The following is a 22,485-nucleotide window of genomic DNA, read 5'->3' as shown; positions in this document are numbered from 1 at the left end:
ACCAGGCCCAAACCCCAGTCGAATCGCATTGAAGAATAGACGGAGATACAGGGGCTGCTGTCTCTGTCTCCCCACCCCCTCTAACTGGTGACTGTCTGTCTCTCTCCTCACCCTCTCTAACTGGTGACTGTCTATGTCTCTCTCCCCACCCTCTCTAACTGGTGACTGTCTCTGTCTCTCTCCTCACCCTCTCTAACTGGTGACTGTCTATGTCTCTCTCCCCACCCCCTCTAACTGGTGACTGTCTCTGTCTCTCTCCTCACCCTCTCTATACTGGTGACTGTCTCTGTCTCTCCCCCATCTAACTGGTGACTGTCTGTCTCTCTCCCCACCCCCTCTAACTGGTGACTGTCTCTGTCTCTCTCCCCACCCCTCCCTAACTGGTGACTGTCTCTGTCTCTCTCCCCCACCCCTCTAACTGGTGACTGTCTCTGTCTCTCTCCCCACCCTCTCTAACTGGTGACTGTCTCTGTCTCCCCCACCCCCTCTAACTGGTGACTGTCTGTCTCCCCCACCCCCTCTAACTGGTGACTGTCTCTGTCTCTCTCCCCACCCCCTCTAACTGGTGACTGTCTCTGTCTCTCTCCCCCACCCTCTCTATACTGGTGACTGTCTCTGTCTCTCTCCCCACCCTCTCTAACTGGTGACTGTCTATGTCTCCCACCCCCCTCTAACTGGTGACTGTCTCTGTCTCCCACCCCTCTAACTGGTGACTGTCTCTGTCTCTCTCCCCCCACCCTCTCTATACTGGTGACTGTCTCTGTCTCTCTCCCCACCCTCTCTAATTGGTGACTGTCTCTGTCTCTCTCCCCACCCCCTCTAACTGGTGACTGTCTTGTCTCTCTCCCCACCCTCTCTATACTGGTGATTGTCTGTCTCTCTCCCCACCCTCTCACTGGCGACTGTCTCTGTCTCTCTCCTCACCCCTCTCTAACTGGTGACTGTCTGTCTCTCTCCCCACCCTCTCTAACTGGTGACTGTCTCTTGTCTCTCTCCCCACCCTCTCTATACTGGTGATTGTCTGTCTCTCTCCCCACCCCCCTCTAACTGGTGACTGTCTGTCTCTCTCCCCACCCCCTCTAACTGGTGACTGTCTCTGTCTCTCTCCCCCCCCCTCTAACTGGTGACTGTCTCTGTCTCTCTCCCCACCCTCTCTATACTGGTGACTGTCTCTGTCTCTCTCCCCCACCCTCTCTCCTAACTGGTGACTGTCTATGTCTCCCCACCCCCTCTAACTGGTGACTGTCTCTGTCTCCCCACCCCTCTAACTGGTGACTGTCTCTGTCTCTCTCCCCACCCTCTCTAACTGGTGACTGTCTCTGTCTCTCTCCCCACCCCCTCTAACTGGTGACTGTCTCTGTCTCTCTCCTCACCCTCTCTATACTGGTGACTGTCCTGTCTCTCTCCCCCACCCCTCTAACTGGTGACTGTCTGTCTCTCTCCCACCCCCTCTAACTGGTGACTGTCTCTGTCTCTCTCCCCACCCTCTCTATACTGGTGATTGTCTGTCTCTCTCCCCACCCCCCTCTAACTGGTGACTGTCTGTCTCTCTCTCCCACCCCCTCTAACTGGTGACTGTCTCTGTCTCTCCTCCCCACCCCCTCTAACTGGTGACTGTCTCTGTCTCTCTCCCCACCCTCTCTAACTGGTGACTGTCTCTGTCTCCCCCACCCCTCTAACTGGTGACTGTCTGTCTCTCCCACCCCCTCTAACTGGTGACTGTCTCTGTCTCTCTCCCCACCCCCTCTAACTGGTGACTGTCTCTGTCTCTCTCCCCACCCTCTCTATACTGGTGACTGTCTCTGTCTCTCTCCCCACCCTCTCTAACTGGTGACTGTCTATGTCTCCCCACCCCCTCCTAACTGGTGACTGTCTCTGTCTCCCCACCCCCTCTAACTGGTGACTGTCTCTGTCTCTCTCCCCCACCCTCTCTATACTGGTGACTGTCTCTGTCTCTCTCCCCACCCTCTCTAATTTGGTGACTGTCTCTGTCTCTCTCCCCACCCCCTCTAACTGGTGACTGTCTCTGTCTCTCTCCCCACCCTCTCTATACTGGTGATTGTCTGTCTCTCTCCCCACCCCCTCTAACTGGTGACTGTCTCTGTCTCTCTCCCTACCCTCTCTAACTGGTGACTGTCTCTGTCTCTCTCCCCACCCTCTCTAACTGGTGACTGTCTCTGTCTCTCTCTCCCCACCCTCTCTATACTGGTGATTGTCTGTCTCTCTCCCCACCCCCTCTAACTGGTGACTGTCTGTCTCTCTCCCCACACCCCTCTAACTGGTGACTGTCTCTGTCTCTCTCCCCACCCCCTCTAACTGGTGACTGCTCTCCTGTCTCTCTCTCCCCACCCTCTCTATACTGGTGACTGTCTCTGTCTCTCTCCCACCCTCTCTAACTGGTGACTGTCTATGTCTCCCCCACCCCTCCTAACTGGTGACTGTCTCTGTCTCCCCCACCCCTCTAACTGGTGACTGTCTCTGTCTCTTTCCCCCACCATCTCTATACTGGTGACTGTCTCTGTCTCTCTCCCCACCCTCTCTAACTGGTGACTGTCTCTGTCTCTCTCCCCACCCCCTCTAACTGGTGACTGTCTCTGTCTCTCTCCTCACCCTCTCTATACTGGTGACTGTCTCTGTCTCTCTCCCCACCCCCTCTAACTGGTGACTGTCTGTCTCTCTCCCCCCACCCCTCCTAACTGGTGACTGTCTCTGTCTCTCTCCCCACCCTCTCTATACTGGTGATTGTCTGTCTCTCTCCCCACCCCCTCTAACTGGTGACTGTCTGTCTCTCTCCCCCACCCCTCTCAACTGGTGACTGTCTCTGTCTCTCTCCCCCCCCCTCTAACTGGTGACTGTCTCTGTCTCTCTCCCCCACCCTCTCTAACTGGTGACTGTCTCTGTCTCCCCACCCCCCTCTAACTGGTGACTGTCTGTCTCCCCTCCCCCTCTAACTGGTGACTGTCTCTGTCTCTCTCCCCCACCCTCTAACTGGTGACTGTCTCTGTCTCTCTCCCCACCCTCTCTATACTGGGTGACTGTCTCTGTCTCTCTCCCCACCCTCTCTAACTGGTGACTGTCTATGTCTCTCCCCCACCCCTCTAACTGGTGACTGTCTCTGTCTCCCCACCCCCTCTACCTGGTGACTGTCTCTGTCTCTCTCCCCACCCTCTCTATACTGGTGACTGTCTCTGTCCCCCTCCCCCACCCTCTCTAATTGGTGACTGTCTCTGTCTCTCTCCCCCACCCCCTCTAACTGGTGACTGTCTCTGTCTCTCTCCCTCACCCTCTCTAACTTGGTGACTGTCTGTCTCTCTCCCCCACCCTCTCTAACTGGTGACTGTCTCTGTCTCTCTCCCCCACCCTCTCTATACTGGTGATTGTCTGTCTCTCTCCCCCACCCCCTTAACTGGTGACTGTCTGTCTCTCTCCCCCCACCCTCTAACTGGTGACTGTCTCTGTCTCTCTCCCCCCCCCCTCTAACTGGTGACTGTCTCTGTCTCTCTCCCCACCCTCTCTATACTGGTGACTGTCTCTGTCTCTCTCCCCACCCTCTCTAACTGGTGACTGTCTATGTCTCCCCACCCCCTCTAACTGGTGACTGTCTCTGTCTCCCCACCCCCTCTAACTGGTGACTGTCTCTGTCTCTTTCCCCACCCTCTCTATACTGGTGACTGTCTCTGTCTCTCTCCCCACCCTCTCTAACTGGTGACTGTCTCTGTCTCTCTCCCCACCCCCTCTAACTGGTGACTGTCTCTGTCTCTCTCCCCACCCTCTAACTGGTGACTGTCTATGTCTCTCTCCCCACCCTCTCTAACTGGTGACTGTCTCTGTCTCCCCCACCCTCTCTAACTGGTGACTGTCTCTGTCTCTCGCCCCACCCCCTCTAACTGGTGACTGTCTCTGTCTCTCTCCTCACCCTCTCTAACTGGTGACTGTCTCTGTCTCTCTCCTCACCCTCTCTATACTGGTGACTGTCTCTGTCTCTCTCCCCACCCCCTCTAACTGGTGACTGTCTCTGTCTCTCTCCCCACCCCCTCTAACTGGTGACTGTCTCTGTCTCTCTCCCCCACCCTCTCTAACTGGTGACTGTCTCTGTCTCCCCACCTCTCTAACTGGTGACTGTCTCTTGTCTCCCCCACCCTCTCTAACTGGTGACTGTCTGTCTGTCTCTCTCCCCACCCTCTCTATACTGGTGATCTGTCTGTCTATCTCTCCCACCCTCTCTAACTGGTGACTGTCTCTGTCTCCCCCATCCCTCTCTAACTGGTGACTGTCTCTGTCTCCCCACCCTCTCTAACTGGTGACTGTCTCTGTTTTCCTCTCGCCCCACCCCCTCTAACTGGTGACTGTCTCTGTCTCTCTCCTCACCCTCTCTAACTGGTGACTGTCTCTGTCTCTCTCCTCACCCTCTCTATACTGGTGACTGTCTCTGTCTCTCTCCCCACCCTCTCTATACTAGTGACTGTCTGTCTCTCTCCTCACCCTCTCTTGGTGACTGTCTCTGTCTCTCTCCCCACCCTCTCTAACTGGTGACTCCCCCCTCTAACTGGTGACTGTCTCTGTCTCTCTCCCCCCCCCTCTAACTGGTGACTGTCTCTGTCTCTCTCTCCCACCCTCTCTAACTGGTGACTCCCACCCCTCTAACTGGTGACTGTCTCTGTCTCTCTCCCCACCCCTCTAACTGGTGACTGTCTCTGTCTCTCTCTCACCCTCTCTAACTGGTGACTGTCTCTGTCTCTCTCCTCACCCTCTCTATACTGGTGACTGTCTCTGTCTCTCTCCCCCACCCTCTCTATACTAGTGACTGTCTGTCTCTCTCCTCACCCTCTCTGGTGACTGTCTCTCTGTCTCTCTCCCCACCCTCTCTAACTGGTGACTCCCTACCCCCTCTAACTGGTGACTGTCTCTGTCTCTCTCCCCCACCCCCTCTAACTGGTGACTGTCTCTGTCTCCTCTCCCCCACCCTCTCTAACTGGTGACTCCCACCCCCTCTAACTGGTGACTGTCTCTGTCTCTCTCCCCACCCCCTCTAACTGGTGACTGTCTCTGTCTCTCTCCCCCACCCCCTCTAACTGGTGACTGTCTCTGTCTCTCTCCCCACCCCTCTCAACTGGTGACTGTCTCTGTCTCTCTCCCCCCACCCTCTTAACTGGTGACTGTCTCTGTCTCTCTCCCCACCCTCTCTAACTGGTGACTGTCTCTGTCTCCCCACCCTCTCCTAACTGGTGACTGTCTCTGTCTCCCCACCCTCTCTAACTGGTGACTGTCTGTCTCTCTCCCCACCCTCTCTATACTGGTGACTGTCTGTCTATCTCTCCCCACCCTCTCCTCACCCTCTCTATACTGGTGACTGTCTCTGTCTCTCTCCCCACCCCTCTAACTGGTGACTGTCTGTCTCTCTCCCCCACCCCCTCTAACTGGTGACTGTCTCTGTCTCTCTCCCCCACCCTCTCATACTGGTGAATTGTCTGTCTCTCTCCCCACCCCCTCTAACTGGTGACTGTCTGTCTCTCTCTCCCACCCCCTCTAACTGGTGACTGTCTCTGTCTCTCTCCCCACCCCTCTAACTGGTGACTGTCTCTGTCTCTCTCCCCCACCCTCTCTAACTGGGTGACTGTCTCTCTCTCCCCACCCCTCTAACTGGTGACTGTCTGTCTCCCCCCCCCCCTCTAACTGGTGACTGTCTCTGTCTCTCTCCCCACCCTCTCTAACTGGTGACTGTCTCTGTCTCTCTCCCCACCCCCTCTCTATACTGGTGACTGTCTCTGTCTCTCTCCCCACCCTCTCTACCTGGTGACTGTCTCTGTCTCCCCACCCTCTCTAACTGGTGACTGTCTGTCTCTCTCCCCACCCTCTCTATACTGGTGACTGTCTGTCTATCTCCCCACCCTCTCCTCACCCTCTCTATACTGGTGACTGTCTCTGTCTCTCTCCCCACCCCCTCTAACTGGTGACTGTCTGTCTCTCTCCCCACCCCCTCTAACTGGTGACTGTCTCTGTCTCTCTCCCCCACCCTCTCTATACTGGTGATTGTCTGTCTCTCTCCCCACCCCTCTAACTGGTGACTGTCTGTCTCTCTCCCCCCCCCCTCTAACTGGTGACTGTCTCTGTCTCTCTCCCCACCCCCTCTAACTGGTGACTGTCTCTGTCTCTCTCCCCACCCTCTCTAACTGGTGACTGTCTCTGTCTCCCCACCCCCTCTAACTGGTGACTGTCTGTCTCCCCCCCCCCCTCTAACTGGTGACTGTCTCTGTCTCTCTCCCCACCCCTCTAACTGGTGACTGTCTCTGTCTCTCTCCCCACCCTCTCTATACTGGTGACTGTCTCTGTCTCTCTCCCCACCCTCTCTAACTGGTGACTGTCTATGTCTCCCCACCCCCTCTAACTGGTGACTGTCTCTGTCTCTCTCCCCACCCTCTCTATACTGGTGACTGTCTCTGTCTCTCTCCCCACCCTCTCTAATTGGTGACTGTCTCTGTCTCTCTCCCCCACCCTCTCTAACTGGTGACTGTCTCTGTCTCTCTCCCCACCCTCTCCTATACTGGTGATTGTCTGTCTCTCTCCCCACCCCCTCTAACTGGTGGCTGTCTCTGTCTCTCTCCTCACCCTCTCTAACTGGTGACTGTCTGTCTCTCTCCCCCACCCTCTCCTAACTGGTGACTGTCTCTGTCTCTCTCCCCCACCCTCTCTATACTGGTGATTGTCTGTCTCTCTCCCACCCCCTCTAACTGGTGACTGTCTGTCTCTCTCCCCACCCCCTCTAACTGGTGACTGTCTCTGTCTCTCTCCCCACCCCTCTAACTGGTGACTGTCTCTGTCTCTCTCCCCCACCCTCTCTATACTGGTGACTGTCTCTGTCTCTCTCCCCCACCCTCTCTAACTGGTGACTGTCTATGTCTCCCCCCCACCCCTCTAACTGGTGACTGTCTCTGTCTCCCCACCCTCTCTAACTGGTGACTGTCTCTGTCTCTTTCCCCCACCCTCTCTATACTGGTGACTGTCTCTGTCTCTCTCCCCACCCTCTCTAACTGGTGACTGTCTCTGTCTCTCTCCCCCACCCCTCTAACTGGTGACTGTCTCTGTCTCTCTCCTCACCCTCTCTATACTGGTGACTGTCTCTGTCTCTCTCCCCCACCCCCTCTAACTGGTGACTGTCTGTCTCTCTCCCACCCCCCTCTAACTGGTGACTGTCTCTGTCTCTCTCCCCCACCCTCTCTATACTGGTGATTGTCTGTCTCTCTCCCACCCCCTCTAACTGGTGACTGTCTGTCTCTCTCCCCACCCCCTCTAACTGGTGACTGTCTCTGTCTCTCTCCCCACCCCCTCTAACTGGTGACTGTCTCTGTCTCTCTCCCCACCCTCTCTAACTGGTGACTGTCTCTGTCTCCCCCACCCCCTCAACTGGTGACTGTCTGTCTCCCCACCCCCTCTAACTGGTGACTGTCTCTGTCTCTCTCCCCCACCCCCCTCTAACTGGTGACTGTCTCTGTCTCTCTCCCCACCCTCTCTATACTGGTGACTGTCTCTGTCTCTCTCTCCCCACCCTCTCTAACTGGTGACTGTCTATGTCTCCCCACCCCCTCTAACTGGTGACTGTCTCTGTCTCCCCACCCCCTCTAACTGGTGACTGTCTCTGTCTCTCTCCCCCACCCTCTCTATACTGGTGACTGTCTCTGTCTCTCTCCCCACCCTCTCTAATTGGTGACTGTCTCTGTCTCTCTCCCCACCCCCTCTAACTGGTGACTGTCTCTGTCTCTCTCCCCACCCTCTCTATACTGGTGATTGTCTGTCTCTCTCCCCCCCCCCTCTAACTGGTGACTGTCTCTGTCTCTCTCCTCACCCTCTCTAACTGGTGACTGTCTGTCTCTCTCCCCACCCTCTCTAACTGGTGACTGTCTCTGTCTCTCTCCCCACCCTCTCTATACTGGTGATTGTCTGTCTCTCTCCCCCCCCCCCCCTCTAACTGGTGACTCTGTCTCTCTCCCCCACCCCCTTCTAACTGGTGACTGTCTCTGTCTCTCTCCCCACCCCCCTCTAACTGGTGACTGTCTCTGTCTCTCTCCCCCCACCCTCTCTATACTGGTGACTGTCTCTGTCTCTCTCCCCACCCTCTCTAACTGGTGACTGTCTATGTCTCCCCCCCCCCCTCTAACTGGTGACTGTCTCTGTCTCCCCACCCCTCTAACTGGTGACTGTCTCTGTCTCTCTCCCCACCCTCTCTAACTGGTGACTGTCTATGTCTCTCTCCCCACCCTCTCTAACTGGTGACTGTCTCTGTCTCCCCACCCCCTCTAACTGGTGACTCTCTGTCTCGCTCCTCACCCTCTCTAACTGGTGACTGTCTCTGTCTCTCTCCCCACCCCCTCTAACTGGTGACTGTCTCTGTCTCTCTCCCCACCCTCTCTAACTGGTGACTGTCTCTGTCTCCCCACCCTCTCTAACTGGTGACTGTCTCTGTCTCCCCACCCTCTCTAACTGGTGACTGTCTGTCTGTCTCTCTCCCCACCCTCTCTATACTGGTGACTGTCTGTCTATCTCCCCACCCTCTCTAACTGGTGACTGTCTCTGTCTCCCCACCCTCTCTAACTGGTGACTGTCTCTGTCTCCCCACCCTCTCTAACTGGTGACTGTCTCTGTCTCTCCTCCCACCCCCCTCTAACTGGTGACTGTCTCTGTCTCTCTCCTCCACCCTCTCTAACTGGTGACTGTCTCTGTCTCTCTCCTCACCCTCTCTATACTGGTGACTGTCTCTGTCTCTCTCCCCACCCTCTCTATACTAGTGACTGTCTGTCTCTCTCCTCACCCTCTCTGGTGACTGTCTCTGTCTCTCTCCCCACCCTCTCTAACTGGTGACTCCCACCCCCTCTAACTGGTGACTGTCTCTGTCTCTCTCCCCCACCCCTCTCTAACTGGTGACTGTCTCTGTCTCTCTCCCCCACCCTCTCTAACTGGTGACTCCCACCCCCTCTAACTGGTGACTGTCTCTGTCTCTCTCCCCCACCCCCTCTAACTGGTGACTGTCTCTGTCTCTCTCCTCACCCTCTCTAACTGGTGACTGTCTCTGTCTCTCTCCTCACCCTCTCTATACTGGTGACTGTCTCTGTCTCTCTCCCCACCCTCTCTATACTAGTGACTGTCTGTCTCTCTCCTCACCCTCTCTGGTGACTGTCTCTGTCTCTCTCCCCCACCCTCTCTAACTGGTGACTCCCACCCCCTCTAACTGGTGACTGTCTCTGTCTCTCTCCCCCACCCCTCTAACTGGTGACTGTCTCTGTCTCTCTCCCCCACCCTCTCTAACTGGTGACTCCCACCCCCTCTAACTGGTGACTGTCTCTGTCTCTCTCCCCACCCCCTCTAACTGGTGACTGTCTCTGTCTCTCTCCCCACCCCCTCTAACTGGTGACTGTCTCTGTCTCTCTCCCCCACCCCCTCTAACTGGTGACTGTCTCTGTCTCTCTCCCCACGCCCTCTAACTGGTGACTGTCTCTGTCTCTCTCCCCACCCTCTCTAACTGGTGACTGTCTCTGTCTCCCCACCCTCTCTAACTGGTGACTGTCTCTGTCTCCCCACCCTCTCTAACTGGTGACTGTCTCTGTCTCTCGCCCCACCCCCTCTAACTGGTGACTGTCTCTGTCTCTCTCCTCACCTCTCTAACTGGTGACTGTCTCTGTCTCTCTCCTCACCCTCTCTATACTGGTGACTGTCTCTGTCTCTCTCCCCACCCTCTCTATACTAGTGACTGTCTGTCTCTCTCTCCCTCACCCTCTCTGGGTGACTGTCTCTGTCTCTCTCCCCACCCTCTCTAACTGGTGACTCCCACCCCCTCTAACTGGTGACTGTCTCTGTCTCTCTCCCCACCCCCTCTAACTGGTGACTGTCTCTGTCTCTCTCCCCACCCTCTCTAACTGGTGACTCCCACCCCCTCTAACTGGTGACTGTCTCTGTCTCTCTCCCCACCCCCTCTAACTGGTGACTGTCTCTGTCTCTCTCCTCACCCTCTCTAACTGGTGACTGTCTCTGTCTCTCTCCTCACCCTCTCTTATACTGGTGACTGTCTCTGTCTCTCTCCCCACCCTCTCTATACTAGTGACTGTCTGTCTCTCTCCTCACCCTCTCTGGTGACTGTCTCTGTCTCTCTCCCCACCCTCTCTAACTGGTGACTCCCACCCCCTCTAACTGGTGACTGTCTCTGTCTCTCTCCCCCACCCCCTCTAACTGGTGACTGTCTCTGTCTCTCTCCCCACCCTCTCTAACTGGTGACTCCCACCCCTCTAACTGGTGACTGTCTCTGTCTCTCTCCCCCCCCCCCTCTAACTGGTGACTGTCTCTGTCTCTCTCCCCCCACCCCCTCTAACTGGTGACTGTCTCTGTCTCTCTCCCCACCCCCTCTAACTGGTGACTGTCTCTGTCTCTCTCCCCACGCCCTCTAACTGGTGACTGTCTCTGTCTCTCTCCCCACCCTCTCTAACTGGTGACTGTCTCTGTCTCCCCACCCTCTCTAACTGGTGACTGTCTCTGTCTCCCCACCCTCTCTAACTGGTGACTGTCTGTCTCTCTCCCCACCCTCTCTATACTGGTGACTGTCTGTCTATCTCCCCACCCTCTCCTCACCCTCTCTATACTGGTGACTGTCTCTGTCTCTCTCCCCCACCCCCTCTAACTGGTGACTGTCTGTCTCTCTCCCCCACCCCCCTCTAACTGGTGACTGTCTCTGTCTCTCTCCCCACCCTCTCTATACTGGTGATTGTCTGTCTCTCTCCCCACCCCCTCTAACTGGTGACTGTCTGTCTCTCTCCCCACCCCCCTCTAACTGGTGACTGTCTCTGTCTCTCTCCCCACCCCCTCTAACTGGTGACTGTCTCTGTCTCTCTCCCCCACCCTCTCTAACTGGTGACTGTCTCTGTCTCCCCACCCCCTCTAACTGGTGACTGTCTGTCTCCCCACCCCCTCTAACTGGTGACTGTCTCTGTCTCTCTCCCCACCCCCTCTAACTGGTGACTGTCTCTGTCTCTCTCCCCACCCTCTCTATACTGGTGACTGTCTCTGTCTCTCTCCCCACCCTCTCTAACTGGTGACTGTCTCTGTCTCCCCACCCTCTCTAACTGGTGACTGTCTGTCTCTCTCCCCCACCCTCTCTATACTGGTGACTGTCTGTCTATCTCCCCCACCCTCTCCTCACCCTCTCTATACTGGTGACTGTCTCTGTCTCTCTCCCCCACCCTCTAACTGGTGACTGTCTGTCTCTCTCCCCACCCTCTAACTGGTGACTGTCTCTGTCTCTCTCCCCCACCCTCTCTATACTGGTGATTGTCTGTCTCTCTCCCCACCCCTCTAACTGGTGACTGTCTGTCTCTCTCCCCACCCCCTCTAACTGGTGACTGTCTCTGTCTCTCTCCCCCACCCCCTCTAACTGGTGACTGTCTCCTGTCTCTCTCCCCACCCTCTCAACTGGTGACTGTCTCTGTCTCCCCCCCTCTAACTGGTGACTGTCTGTCTCCCCACCCCTCTAACTGGTGACTGTCTCTGTCTCTCTCCCCACCCCCTCTAACTGGTGACTGTCTCTGTCTCTCTCCCCACCCTCTCTATACTGGTGACTGTCTCTGTCTCTCTCCCCACCCTCTCTAACTGGTGACTGTCTATGTCTCCCCCCCCCTCTAACTGGTGACTGTCTCTGTCTCTCTCCCCACCCTCTCTATACTGGTGACTGTCTCTGTCTCTCTCCCCACCCTCTCTAATTGGTGACTGTCTCTGTCTCTCTCCCCACCCCCTCTAACTGGTGACTGTCTCTGTCTCTCTCCCCACCCTCTCTATACTGGTGATTGTCTGTCTCTCTCCCCACCCCCTCTAACTGGTGGCTGTCTCTGTCTCTCTCCTCACCCTCTCTAACTGGTGACTGTCTGTCTCTCTCCCCACCCTCTCTAACTGGTGACTGTCTCTGTCTCTCTCCCCACCCTCTCTATACTGGTGATTGTCTGTCTCTCTCCCCCCCCCCTCTAACTGGTGACTGTCTGTCTCTCTCCCCCCCCCCTCTAACTGGTGACTGTCTCTGTCTCTCTCCCCACCCCCTCTAACTGGTGACTGTCTCTGTCTCTCTCCCCACCCTCTCTATACTGGTGACTGTCTCTGTCTCTCTCCCCACCCTCTCTAACTGGTGACTGTCTATGTCTCCCCACCCCCTCTAACTGGTGACTGTCTCTGTCTCCCCACCCCCTCTAACTGGTGACTGTCTCTGTCTCTTTCCCCACCCTCTCTATACTGGTGACTGTCTCTGTCTCTCTCCCCACCCTCTCTAACTGGTGACTGTCTCTGTCTCTCTCCCCCCCCCCTCTAACTGGTGACTGTCTCTGTCTCTCTCCTCACCCTCTCTATACTGGTGACTGTCTCTGTCTCTCTCCCCACCCCCTCTAACTGGTGACTGTCTGTCTCTCTCCCCACCCCCTCTAACTGGTGACTGTCTCTGTCTCTCTCCCCACCCTCTCTATACTGGTGATTGTCTGTCTCTCTCCCCACCCCCTCTAACTGGTGACTGTCTGTCTCTCTCCCCACCCCCTCTAACTGGTGACTGTCTCTGTCTCTCTCCCCACCCCCCTCTAACTGGTGACTGTCTCTGTCTCTCTCCCACCCTCTCTAACTGGTGACTGTCTCTGTCTCCCCCACCCCCTCTAACTGGTGACTGTCTGTCTCCCCACCCCCTCTAACTGGTGACTGTCTCTGTCTCTCTCCCCACCCCCTCTAACTGGTGACTGTCTCTGTCTCTCTCCCCACCCTCTCTATACTGGTGACTGTCTCTGTCTCTCTCCCCACCCTCTCTAACTGGTGACTGTCTATGTCTCCCCACCCCCTCTAACTGGTGACTGTCTCTGTCTCCCCACCCCCTCTAACTGGTGACTGTCTCTGTCTCTCTCCCCACCCTCTCTATACTGGTGACTGTCTCTGTCTCTCTCCCCACCCTCTCTAATTGGTGACTGTCTCTGTCTCTCTCCCCACCCCCTCTAACTGGTGACTGTCTCTGTCTCTCTCCCCCACCCTCTCTATACTGGTGATTGTCTGTCTCTCTCCCCACCCCCTCTAACTGGTGACTGTCTCTGTCTCTCTCCTCACCCTCTCTAACTGGTGACTGTCTGTCTCTCTCCCCACCCTCTCTAACTGGTGACTGTCTCTGTCTCTCTCCCCACCCTCTCTATACTGGTGATTGTCTGTCTCTCTCCCCACCCCCTCTAACTGGTGACTCTGTCTCTCTCCCCACCCCCTCTAACTGGTGACTGTCTCTGTCTCTCTCCCCCACCCTCTAACTGGTGACTGTCTCTGTCTCTCTCCCCACCCTCTCTATACTGGTGACTGTCTCTGTCTCTCTCCCCCACCCTCTCTAACTGGTGACTGTCTATGTCTCCCCCACCCCCTCTAACTGGTGACTGTCTCTGTCTCCCCACCCCCTCTAACTGGTGACTGTCTCTGTCTCTCTCCCCACCCTCTCTAACTGGTGACTGTCTATGTCTCTCTCCCCCACCCTCTCTAACTGGTGACTGTCTCTGTCTCCCCACCCCCCTCTAACTGGTGACTCTCTGTCTCGCTCCTCACTCCTCTCTAACTGGTGACTGTCTCTGTCTCTCTCTCCCCACCCCCTCTAACTGGTGACTGTCTCTGTCTCTCTCCCCACCCTCTCTAACTGGTGACTGTCTCTGTCTCCCCACCCTCTCTAACTGGTGACTGTCTCTGTCTCCCCCACCCTCTCTAACTGGTGACTGTCTGTCTGTCTCTCTCCCCACCCTCTCTATACTGGTGACTGTCTGTCTATCTCCCCACCCTCTCTAACTGGTGACTGTCTCTGTCTCCCCACCCTCTCTAACTGGTGACTGTCTCTGTCTCCCCACCCTCTCTAACTGGTGACTGTCTCTGTCTCTCTCCCCCACCCCCTCTAACTGGTGACTGTCTCTGTCTCTCTCCTCACCCTCTCTAACTGGTGACTGTCTCTGTCTCTCTCCTCACCCTCTCTATACTGGTGACTGTCTCTGTCTCTCTCCCCCACCCTCTATACTAGTGACTGTCTGTCTCTCTCCTCACCCTCTCTGGTGACTGTCTCTGTCTCTCTCCCCACCCTCTCTAACTGGTGACTCCCACCCCCTCTAACTGGTGACTGTCTCTGTCTCTCTCCCCACCCCCTCTAACTGGTGACTGTCTCTGTCTCTCTCCCCACCCTCTCTAACTGGTGACTCCCACCCCCTCTAACTGGTGACTGTCTCTGTCTCTCTCCCCACCCCCTCTAACTGGTGACTGTCTCTGTCTCTCTCCTCACCCTCTCTAACTGGTGACTGTCTCTGTCTCTCTCCTCACCCTCTCTATACTGGTGACTGTCTCTGTCTCTCTCCCCACCCTCTCTATACTAGTGACTGTCTGTCTCTCTCCTCACCCTCTCTGGTGACTGTCTCTGTCTCTCTCCCCACCCTCTCTAACTGGTGACTCCCACCCCCTCTAACTGGTGACTGTCTCTGTCTCTCTCCCCACCCCCTCTAACTGGTGACTGTCTCTGTCTCTCTCCCCCCACCCTCTCTAACTGGTGACTCCCACCCCTCTAACTGGTGACTGTCTCTGTCTCTCTCCCCACCCCCTCTAACTGGTGACTGTCTCTGTCTCTCTCCCCTACCCCCTCTAACTGGTGACTGTCTCTGTCTCTCCCCCACCCCCTCTAACTGGTGACTGTCTCTGTCTCTCTCCCCCACGCCCTCTAACTGGTGACTGTCTCTGTCTCTCTCCCCCACCCTCTCTAACTGGTGACTGTCTCTGTCTCCCCACCCTCTCTAACTGGTGACTGTCTCTGTCTCTCTCCTCACCCTCTCTATACTGGTGACTGTCTCTGTCTCTCTCCCCCACCCTCTCTATACTAGTGACTGTCTGTCTCTCTCCTCACCCTCTCTGGTGACTGTCTCTGTCTCTCTCTCCCCACCCTCTCTAACTGGTGACTGTCTCTGTCTCTCTCCCCCACCCTCTCTAACTGGTGACTGTCTCTGTCTCTCTCCCCACCCCCTCTAACTGGTGACTGTCTCTGTCTCTCTCCCCCACCCTCTCTAACTGGTGACTGTCTATGTCTCTCTCCCCCACCCTCTCTAACTGGTGACTGTCTCTGTCTCCCCACCCTCTAACTGGTGACTGTCTCTGTCTCTCTCCTCACCCTCTCTAACTGGTGACTGTCTCTGTCTCTCTCCCCACCCCTCTAACTGGTGACTGTCTCTGTCTCTCTCCCCACCCTCTCTAACTGGTGACTGTCTCTGTCTCCCCACCCTCTCTAACTGGTGACTGTCTCTGTCTCCCCACCCTCTCTAACTGGTGACTGTCTCTGTCTCTCGCTCCCACCCCCTCTAACTGGTGACTGTCTCTGTCTCTCTCCTCACCCTCTCTAACTGGTGACTGTCTCTGTCTCTCTCCTCACCCTCTCTATACTGGTGACTGTCTCTGTCTCTCTCCCCCACCCTCTCTCATACTAGTGACTGTCTGTCTCTCTCCTCCCCCTCTCTGGTGACTCTCTGTCTCTCTCCCCCACCCTCTCTAACTGGTGACTGTCTCTGTCTCGCTCCCCACCCCCCTCTAACTGGTGACTGTCTCTGTCCGCTCCCCACCCCCTCTAACTGGTGACTGTCTCTGTCCCCACCCTCTCTAACTGGTGACTGTCTCTGTCTCTCTCCCCACCCTTTCTAACTGGTGACTGTCTCTGTCTCTCTCCCCACCCTCTAACTGGTGACTGTCTCTGTCTCTCTCCCCACCCTCTAACTGGTGACTGTCTGTCTCTCTCCTCACCCTCTAACTGGTGACTGTCTCTGTCTCTCTCCCCACCCTCTCTAACTGGTGACTGTCTGTCTCTCTCCCCCACCCCCTCTAACTGGTGACTGTCTCTGTCTCTCTCCCCACCCCTCTAACTGGTGACTGTCTCTGTCTCCCCACCCCCCTCTAACTGGTGACTGTCTCTCTCCCCACCCCCTCTAACTGGTGACTGTCTCTGTCTCCCCACCCCCTCTAACTGGTGACTGTCTCTGTCTCCCCCCCCCCTCTAACTGGTGACTGTCTCTGTCTCTCTCCCTACCCCCTCTAACTGGTGACTGTCTCTGTCTCTGTCTCCCCCACCCTCTCTAACTGGTGACTGTCTGTCTCTCTCCTCACCCTCTGGTGACTGTCTCTGTCTCTCTCCTCACCCTCTCTATACTGGTGACTGTCTGTCTCTCTCCCCACCCCCTCTAACTGGTGACTGTCTCTGTCTCTCTCCTCACCCTCTCTGGTGACTGTCTCTGTCTCTCTCCCCACCCCCTCTAACTGGTGACTGTCTCTGTCTCTCTCCCCCACCCCCTCTAACTGGTGACTGTCTCTGTCTCTCTCCCCACCCCCTCTAACTGGTGACTGTCTCTGTCTCCCCACCCTCTCTAACTGGTGACTGTCTGTCTCTCTCCCCACCCTCTCTATACTGGTGACTGTCTCTGTCTCTCTCCCCACCCTCTCTAACTGGTGACTGTCTCTGTCTCTCTCCCCACCCTCTCTAACTGGTGACTGTCTCTGTCTCTCTCCCCCACCCCCTCTAACTGGTGACTGTCTCTGTCTCCCCACCCCCTCTAACTGGTGACTGTCTCTGTCTCCCCACCCCCTCTAACTGGTGACTGTTTCTCTCCCCACCCCCTCTAACTGGTGACTGTCTCTGTCTCCCCACCCCCTCTAACTGGTGACTGTCTCTGTCTCCCCACCTCCTCTAACTGGTGACTGTCTCTGTCTCCTCACCCTCTCTAACTGGTGACTGTCTGTCTCTCTCCCCCACCCCCCTCTAACTGGTGACTGTCTCTGTCTCTCTCCTCACCCTCTCTATACTGGTGATTGTCTGTCTCTCTCCCCACCCCCTCTAACTGGTGACTGTCTCTGTCTCTCTCCTCACCCTCTCTGGTGACTGTCTCTGTCTCTCTCCTCACCCTCTCTATACTGGTGACTGTCTGTCTCTCTCCCCACCCCCTCTAACTGGTGACTGTCTGTGTCTCTCTCCCCACCCCCTCTAACTGGTGACTGTCTCTGTCTCTCTCCCCACCCTCTCTAACTGGTGACTGTCTCTGTCTCCCCACCCTCTCTATACTGGTGATTGTCTCTGTCTCTCTCCCCACCCCCTCTAACTGGTGACTGTCTCTGTCTCTCTCCCCACCCTCTCTAACTGGTGACTGTCTGTCTCTCTCCTCACCCCCTCTAACTGGTGATTGTCTGTCTCTCTCCCCACCCCCTCTAACTGGTGACTGTCTGTCTGTCTCTGTACATTTCTGTTGCATCACTTAGTATTGTATTACACTATTGACTGCAAGTTCCAGAATGCTTTGAGACCGGAAGTGGAAAGAGAACGAGAATGCTCCAGTTATGAACAAGTCATTGGCCTGGCTTTTGCTAGCAACTTTTTTTTATTGTTTTGAAGAATTTAAAGTGGTAAAATGTAATGCGAACCAGTTTTATTACTAAAATAAGTTTTCATCTTATAACCGACATCCCGAGTCATTACTTTGAAGATAGTTATTCTATATTTTTGGTGCCGAAACCCGGGAAGATGAGCCGCAACGAAGATCAAAGAGATGAAGCGACTGAAATGGCTATGGAGGAACGTCGGCATAAAGCAGAAAGAGTGATGCCCCGTACACATCGTTGAGCCGTCGTCATCTTCACGGAGTCTCGCCCTCGCTACTGAACGGACAAGTGTAGTGTTTGTAAGCAAGATGGAGGAGAGCCTGTCTTTCGGTCAGAGATAGCATTTATTTTGGAAGATTGCAAAAATGTGACCTTTTCATTCAAGACAGGATAAATATATTGTTTCAGATGAAAACAAAACATGTTTGCTTTTGTTACTTTATACTCAACTTGTTTCTCTAACTGCTGGCTAGCTAAGCTAGCTCTGCAAAACGCTAGGCTAGGCTAAAGATACCACTGTAGCTAAGCGACCTTATAATTATCATTAAAAAAACATCATTACCATCACAATAAACTTCAACGGGAGGCAACAGTCATATTATAATTGGCTTAACAGCCCATGTGTATTAGTTAACGTTACTATTAAAAATAGAACTTGCGTATAGGAATGGGTCGTTGTTAGTTGCTAGCTAACCCATAAAGCCATCACCAAAACACACATATTTTTAAAAAATGTCTGTGGTTTGATGACTTCCTGTTCTTCGAGGGACTCTGGCTGGACTGAAGACGACACAAAGTTTGGAAAATGTCAAAGTATAAAATGTCAAAGTCTCGCAGACGAGCCTTCAACTGCAAGGGGGTGTTGCGATTCCACTCTGTTGTGAACATCCCCATTGAAATGCAACAACGTAACGCAGTGCTTACTGTACACGTCAGGTACCACAGCGACTGAAATAACTGCAATACTTAACAAAAGAGCTGTAGTCAGTTTCAGAATGGGTGGCAAGAAATAAGTTAGTCCTAAATATTTCAAAAACTAAAAGCATTGTATTTGGGACAAATCATTCACTAAAGCTCAACTAAATATTGTCATTAAGAATGTTGAAATGTAGCGTTGAGGAGACTAAGCTGCTTGGTGTAACCCTGAATTGTAAACTTATGGTCAAAACATTTTTATATTTTAGTCATTTTAGCAGACGCTCTTATCCAGAAGCGACTTACGGATAGTGAGTGCATACATTTTATTTATTTATTTCATACTGGCCCCCTGTGGAAGCGAATCCACAATCCTGGCGTTGCAACGCCATGCCTCTACCAACTGATGCAACAGTAGCTAAGATGGGAGAAGTATGTCCATAATAAAGTGCTGCTCTGCCTTCTTAACAGCACTATCAACAAGGCAGGTCCTACAGGCCCTAGTTTTGTCACACCTGGACTACTGTTCAGTCGTGTGGTCAGGTGCCACAAAGAGGGACTTAGGAAAATTGCAATTGGCTCAGAACAAGGCAGCACGGCTGGCCCTTGGATGTACATAGAGAGCTAACATTAATAATATGCATGTCAATCTCTCCTGGCTCAAAGTGGAGGAGAGATTGACTTCATCACTACTTATTTTTGTAAGAAGTGTTGACATGTTGAATGTACTGAGCTGTCTGTTTAAACTACTAGCACACAGCTCAGACACCCATGCATACCCCACAAGACATGCCACCAGAGGTCTCTTCACAGTCCCCAAGTCCAGAACAGACTATGGGAGGTGCACAGTACTACATAGAGCCATGACTACATGGAACTCCTATTCCACATCAAGTAACTCACTCAAGCCGTAAAATCAGATTTAAAAATGGATACAAAAACACCTTATGCAACAGAGGGAACTGTGAAGAGTCACACACACAGGTACAAACACACATAACATACACACGTACACCTGGATGGTGTGTTTAAGGACAATAGTGGCCTGAGGGCACACACCTAATGTATTGTGAAATCTGTTGTAAAATGTATTTTAATGTTTTAAAATGGCATTATAATGTACACTGCTCAAAAAATAAAGGGAACACTAAAATAACACATCCTAGATCTGAATGAATGAAATTATCTCATTAAATATTTTTTTCTTTACATAGTTGAATGTGCTGACAACAAAATCACACAAAAATTATCAATGGAAATCAAATTGATCAACCCATGGAGGTCTGGATTTGGAGTCACCCTCAAAATTAAAGTGGAAAACCACACTACAGGCTGATCCAACTTTGATGTAATGTCCTTAAAACAAGTCAAAATGAGGCTCAGTAGTGTGTGTGGCCTCCACGTGCCTGTATGACCTCCCTACAACGCCTGGGCATGCTCCTGATGAGGTGGCGGATGGTCTCCTGAGGGATCTCCTCCCAGAGCTGGACTAAAGCATCCGCCAACTCCTGGACAGTCTGGGTGCAACGTGGCGTTGGTGGATGGAGCGAGACATCGATGTCCCAGATGTGCTCAATTGGATTCAGGTCTAGGGAACGGGAGGGCCAGTCCATATCATCAATGCCTTCCTCTTGCAGGAACTGCTGACACCTCCAGCCACATGAGGTCTAGCATTGTCTTGCATTAGGAGGAACCCAGGGCCAACCGCACCAGCATATGGTCTCACAAGGGGTCTGAGGATCTCATCTCGGTACCTAATGGCAGTCAGGCTACCTCTGGCGAGCACATGGAGGGCTGTGCGGGCCCCAAAGAAATGCCACCCCACACCATGACTGACCCACCGCCAAACCCCGGTCATGCTGGAGGATGTTGCAGGCAGCAGAACGTTCTCCACGGCGTCTCCAGACTCTGTCACGTCTGTCACGTGCTCAGTGTGAACTTGCTTTCATCTGTGAAGAGCACAGGGCGCCAGTGGCAAATTTGCCAATCTTGGTGTTCTCTGGCAAATGCCAAACGTCCTGTACGGTGTTGGGCTGTAAGCACAACCCCCACCGGTGGACGTCGGGCCCTCATACCACCCTCATGGAGTCTGTTTCTGACCGTTTGAGCAGACACATGCACATTTGTGGCCTGCTGGAGGTCATTTTGCAGGGCTCTGGCAGTGCTCTTCCTGCTCCTCCTTGCACAAAGGCGGAGGTAGCAGTCCTGCTGCTGGGTTGTTGCCCTCCTACGGCCTTCTCCACGTCTCCTGATGTACTGGCCTGTCTCCTGGTAGCGCCTCCATGCTCTGGACACTACGCTGACAGACACAGCAAACCTTCTTTGCCACAGCTCGCATGTGCCATCCTGGATGAGCTGCACTACCTGAGCCACTTGTGTGGGTTGTAGACTCCATCTCATGCTACCACTAGAGTGAAACGCACCGCCAGCATTCAAAAGTGACCAAAACATCAGCCAGAAAGCATAGGAACTGAGAAGTGGTCTGTGGTCACCACCTGCAAAACCAGTCCTTTATTGGGGGTGTCTTGCTAATTGCCTATTTATTTAATTTTTGCTGGACCCCAGTTGTAATACTGGGTGGTTTTAAAGGCTCAGGTTGGGTTGTAATACTGGGTGGTTTTAAAGGCTCAGGTTGAGTTGTAATACGGGGTGGTTTTAAAGGCTCAGGTTGAGTTGTAATACTGGGTGGTTTTAAAGGCTTCGTGTGTCCAAGCAATCCAAACTACACTGAGCAAAAATATAAACAACATGCAACAACTTCTTCAAAGATTGAAATAAATTCATTTGGCCGTTATCTAGGGATTCATTAGGCCCTTATCTAGGGATTCATTAGGGCCCTTATCTAGGGATTCATTGGGCCCTTATCTAGGGATTCATTAGGCCCTTATCTAGGGATTCATTAGGCCCTTATCTAGGGATTCATTAGGCCCTTATCTAGGGATTTCACTGACTGGGAATACAGATATCATTAGGCCCTTATCTAGGGATTTCACATGACTGGGAATACAGATATCATTAGGCCGTTATCTAGGGATTTCACATGACTTTGACTCTGTTGGTCAAAGTAGGGGCATGGATCATAAAACCAGTCAGTATCTTGTGTGACCACCATTTGCCTCATGCAGCGCGACACATCTCCTTCGCATAGAGTTGATCAGGCTGTTGATTATGGCCTGTGGAATGTTGTCCACTCCTCTTCAATGGCTGTGTGAAGTTGATGGATATTGGCGGAACTGGAACACGCTGTCGTACATGTCGATCCAGAGCATCCCAAACATGCTCAATGGGTGACATGTCTGGTGAGTATGCAGGCCATGGAAGAACTGGGACATTTTCAGCTTCCAGGAATTTTGTACAGATCCCTTGCGACATGGGGCTGTGCATTATCATGCTGAAACATGGAGGTGATGGTGGCGGATGAATGGCACGACAATGGGCCTCAGGATCTCGTCATGGTATCTCTTTGCATTCAAATTGCCATCAATAAAATACAATTGTGTTAGTTGTCCGTAGCTTATGCCTGCCCATACCATAACCCCACCGCCACCATGGAGCACTCTGTTCACAATGTTGACACGGTTTCTGACAGTTTGTGCAGACAGTCTTCGGTTGTGCAAACCACAGTTTCAAATTCTTTAAAACTATGTTGTAGGTGGCTTATGGTAGAGAATTCTCTGATAACAGCTCTGGTGGACATTCTTGAAGTCAGCATACCAATTGCACACTCCCTCAACTTAAAACATCTGTGGGATTGTGTTGTGTGATAAACTGCACCTTTTATAGTGGCCTTTTATTGTCCCCAGCACAAGGTGCACCTGTGTAATGATCATGCTGTTTAATCAACTTGAAAAGCCACACCTGTCAGGTGAATGGATTATCTTGGCAAAGGAGAAACGCTCACTAACAGGGATGTAAACACATTTGTTAACAACATTTTAGAGAAATAAGCATTTTGTGCGTGTGGAACATTTCTGGGATCTTTTATTTCAGCTCATGAAACATGGGACCAACACTTTACATGTTGCGTTTATATTTCTGTTTAGTATATATCCTCATAGGAGATCCAAACAACCCCAAATCATAAGAGAGTTACACCAATAGATGAGCACCGTGTTAAAAACACAATCATGCAGAATGACAAACTGATGGTTTTGGAGC

The sequence above is a fragment of the Coregonus clupeaformis genome, unplaced genomic scaffold (assembly GCF_020615455.1).
Source record: "Coregonus clupeaformis isolate EN_2021a unplaced genomic scaffold, ASM2061545v1 scaf3094, whole genome shotgun sequence".
NCBI classification, from domain to species: Eukaryota; Metazoa; Chordata; class Actinopteri; order Salmoniformes; family Salmonidae; genus Coregonus; species Coregonus clupeaformis.
The sequence above is the reverse complement of the archived record's forward strand: the minus strand, read 5'-3'. Positions refer to the sequence as shown.